Below are 4,971 nucleotides of genomic sequence, written 5' to 3'. Positions count from 1 at the left end.
AAGGCAAAATGGTTGTCTGAGGACAACTTAAAAATATCTGAGAAAAGAAAAGAAGGTGAAAGGCAAAGGAGAAAAGGAAAGATATACCCATTTGAATGCAGAGTTCCAAGAATAACAAGGAGAAGTAAGAAAGCCTTCCTCATGAACAATTTGCATGAACAATGCAAATAAATAGAGGAAAACAATAGAATGGGAAAGACTAGAGATCCCTTCAAGAAAATTAGAGATACCAAGGGAACATTTCATGCTAAGATGGGCACAATAAGGGACAGAAATGGAATAGACCTAACAGAAGCAGAAGATATTAAGAAGAGATGGCAAGAATACACAGAAGAACTATACAAAAGAGATCTTCATGACCCAGATAATCACGATGGTGTGATCACTCACCTAGAGCCAGACATCCTGGAATGGGAAGTCAAGTGGGCTTTAGGAAGAATCACTACAAACAAAGCTAGTGGAGGTGATGGAATTCCAGTTGAGCTATCCTTAAAAATGATGCTTTGAAAGTGTTGCATTCAATATGCCAGCAAACTTGGAAAACTCAGCAGTGGCCACAGGACTCGAAAAGGTCAGTTTTCATTCCAATCCCAAAGAAAGGCAATAACAAAGAATGTTCAAACTACTGCACAATTGCACTCATATCACACACCAGCAAAGTAAAGCTCAAAATTCTCCAAGCCAGGCTTCAACAGCATATAAACTGTGAACTTCCAGATGTTCAAGCTGGTTTTAGAAAAGGCAGAGCAACCAGAGATTAAATTGGCAACAACCGTTGGATCATTGAAAAAACTCTTAAGAGAGTTCCAGAAAAACATCTACTTCTGCTTTATTGACTATGCCAAAGCCTTTGACTGTGTGGATCACAATAAACTGTGGAAAATTCTTCAAGAGATGACCTGACCTACCACCTGACCTACCAGACCACCTGACCTGCCTCTTGAGAAACCTATATGCAGGTCAGGAAGCAACAGTTAGAACTGGACATGGAACAACAGACTGGTTCCAAATAGGGAAAGGAGTACGTCAAGGCTGTATATTGTCACCCTGCTTATTTAACTTACATGCAGAGTACATCATGAGAAATGCCAGGCTGGATGAAGCACAAGCTGGAATCAAGATTACTGGGAGAAATAGCAATAACCTAGATACGCAAATGACACCATCCTTATTGCAGAAAGTGAAGAGGAACTGAAAAGCCTCTTGATGAAAGTGAAAGAGGAGAGTGAAAAAGCTGGCTTAAAACCTAGCATTCAAAAAACAAAGATGATGACTTCCAGTCCCATCACTTAATGGCAAATAGATGGAGAAACAGTGGAAACAGTGGCAGACATTATTTTCTTGGGCTCCAAAATCACTGCACATGGTGACCACAGCCATGAAATTAAAAGACACTTGCTCCTTGGAAGAAAAGCTAAGACAAACCTAGATAGCATATTCAAAAGCAGAGACATTACTTTGCTGACAAAGATCGGTCTAGTCAAAGGTATGGTTTTTCCCATAGTCATGTATGGAGGTGAGAGTTGAACCTTAAAGAAAGCTGAGCACTGAAGAACTGATGCTTTTGAACTGTAGTGTTGGAGAAGACTCTTGAGAGTCCCTTGGACTGCAAGGGGTTCAGATCAATCAATCCTAAAGGAAATCAATCCTGAATATTCATTGGAAAGACTGATGCTGAAGCTGAAACTCCAATCCTTTGGCCACCTGATGTGAAGAGCTGACTCATTGGAAAAGACCTTGATGCTGGGAAAGATTGAAGGCAGGAGGAAAGGGGACGATAGAGGACAAGATGATTGGATGGCATCACTGACTCAATGGACATGAGTTTGAGTAAACTCTGGGAGTTGGTGATGGACAAGGAAGCCTGGCATGCTGCAGTCCATGGGTTTAGTAAGGGTTGGACTCGACCGAGTGACTGAATTGAACTGAATGTCATCTCCCCACCAGCACACACACAAACACATCAGACACACAAATATCAGCTGCAATAAAAGCAAACTGAAACCTTTAAAGGCGATAGTCAGATGCATTACAAATAATCTTTGTTAATTTTTTGAAAAATACAAATGCCCAGGTACTGCTATTCTTCTCCAAGGCTTCAGGTGTGTTCTAATGAGCAGCCACATTTAAAAACAACTGGATTATATGATGATCTTTTAGTTTTATCTAGTTCATTTCACTTTTTCTGTTTCATATTCAGTGTTCCCATTTCATTTATGTTTTCCAATTTCTCCATCTCTTTTTTTTTGTTGTTGTTCTTTCTCAAAACTTTATCTAGTAGAAAAGCTTTTTTTTGTGTGTGTATATATATATATATATATATATATATATAGTATGTATAATATATATTTTAGAAAATTTATAAATTTTTGCTTAGCTAAAAAAATTTATTACATTTGATTCCACTTATTTAACTTAGTATGAATAGAATGCTGGATTTCTAATTTATATTCACTCAAAATTTTGATATAATTTCATGTATTTTAGCATTTAGTATACTGCTAAAAGTCTAGAAGATCTATTATCTTAGTGATTTAAATGCTCTGATGTGATATGTTTCCTGAATATTGACTGGATTTTTCTCTCCCCAACTTGCTCAGTGTGGAGGCCGAATTCCGCCTCCTAGAGGTGCTCAGGTCCACATCCTTGGAAACTGTGACCTTTACCTTGTTTGGCCATAAGAATTTCACAGGTATGATTCAGTGAAGGCTCTTGAGATAGAAGATTATTCATGGAATTCATAGGCCTTAAATGGGATCACACATGTTCTTAACAGAGGGAAGCATAAAGAATTACACAGAGAGAAAAGAAGGTGATGTGACTGAAGAAAAGAGATTTAACTTTAGTGATAAAGGAAGAGAACTGCCTGGCTGACACTTTGACATTGCTGTTGTTCAGTCACTCAGTCGTGTGAGTCTTTGCGACCTCATGGACTGCAGCACGCCAGGCTTCCCTGTCCTTCACCCTCTACCGGAGCTTGTTCAAACTCACGTCCATTGAGTCAGTGATACCATCTTGTCCTCTACTGTCCCCTTCTCCTACTGCTTTCAATCCTTCCCAGCATCAGGATCTTTTCTAGTGGGCTCTTCACATCAGGTGGCCAAGGTATTGGAGCTTCAGCTTCAGCATCAGTCCTACTAATGAATATTCAGGACTGATTTCCTTTAGGATTGATTGGTTTGATCTCCTTGCTGTCCAAGGGACTCTCAAGAGTCTTCTCCAACACCACAGTTCAAAAGCATCAATTCTCTGGCGTTCAGCCTTCTTTATGGCTGAACCAACTCTCATATTAATGGAAAAACCATAGCTTTGACTATACAGACCTTTGTGGCAAAGTAATGTCTTTGCTTTTTAACATACTGTCTAGGTTTGCCATAGCTTTTCTTCCAAGGAGCATTAGCCCAGTGTAACTGATTTGGGACTTCTGGCTTCTAGAATCATAAAAGAACACACTGGTATTGTTGTAAGCAACTGAGACTGTGGTAATTTGTTCCAGCAGCCACAGGAAACTAATACACTCACATAAACAGATTACTGCTAAATTCAACTATGATTTAGTTTATGGAATAGGCATGCATTGACTGCTAAAAAGTATATATGGGGAGAAGGGATAGTTAGGGAGTTTGGGATGGGCATATACACACTGCTATATTTAAAAACGATAACCAACAAGGACCTACTGTATAGCACAGGGAACTCTGCTCAATGTTAGGTGTCAGTCTGAATGGGAGGGGAGTTTAGAGTTTAGGGGAGAATGGATACATGTATATGTATGGCCAAGACCCTTCACTGTTCACCTGAAAAAACTATCACAACAATGTTAAATCAGCTATGCTCCAATATAAAATAAAAAGTTTAAACAAAAAAACAATAAAGTATATAGGTGTCTCAAATCAGTTTTTTCACTACTTTTCATTAGGAAATTGCTGGCATTATTTTATAGAACCCCAAAGACAGTTGTCATAGTTGCCTAACAACTATCAGTTTGCTTCATTTTTAAAAATACGTACATAAAGAGAAGCTCACAAGTCATAAGTGCAAACTGATGAATTTTGAAAAAGTGAAGGTTTTCGTGTTATCACCATCCATCAAAAAATAGAACGTTTCCAGCTCTACAGGAATTTCCGTGGTTCCTCTTCATCAGTTCAGTTCAGTTCAGTCGCTCAGTCGTGTCCGACTCTTTGCGACCCCATGAATCACAGCACGCCAGGCCTCCCTGTCCATCACCAACTCCCAAAGTTCCTTCAAACTCACGTCCATTGAGTCGGTGATGCCATCCAGCCATCTCATCCTCTGTCGTCCCTTTTTCCTCTTCATAGTCGCTTCATATCACCACGAGTTTTCTCCCAAACCTTACTCCTATCTTTTTCCTGTTTTGAACCTGATACAAATGAAATCAACAGCATGTAATCTTTATCAGGCTTCTTTCTCTCAACATTGTGTTGCTGTGTTTTGTAGCTAAAGTGTCTTCATTTTCTAGACTGGGTAATCTTTTGTTATGTGATTATAAAGTGGTCTGTCTATGGCACTGTTTACGGACAATAACACTGGGGCTATTACACACAGTACCATTATGGATATCATTGTGCATATTTTTCAATACACACAACTGTCTACTGGTCACATTGATAGACAGTGAACTAATGGGACCATAGGTATGTGACTGCTCAACCTTAGGAGTTACTCCAAACAGGTTTCCAAATTGTTTTATCAATTTATATTCCCAACAAGAATGCATCACTTCTAGGTTCTTTTGATGTTGTTTGTAAATGTTAGTCATTATGAGGTGTATATAATACCTTTGTGTAATGTTAATTTTAATTTTTTTGAAGTTCAACTCTTTTAGCCACTTCTCAATTAGGTATCTTTTTTTCAAATGTAGGATTTAAAAAATATTTTGGATATGAATCTTTTGTAGGATCTATGTATTTCAATATTTAATAATGTGCATTGTCAGTCTCTTAAATAGTG

Source organism: Bos mutus, chromosome 9, assembly GCF_027580195.1.
Source record: "Bos mutus isolate GX-2022 chromosome 9, NWIPB_WYAK_1.1, whole genome shotgun sequence".
Classification (NCBI taxonomy): Eukaryota; Metazoa; Chordata; class Mammalia; order Artiodactyla; family Bovidae; genus Bos; species Bos mutus.
This window is presented reverse-complemented; position numbering follows the sequence as displayed.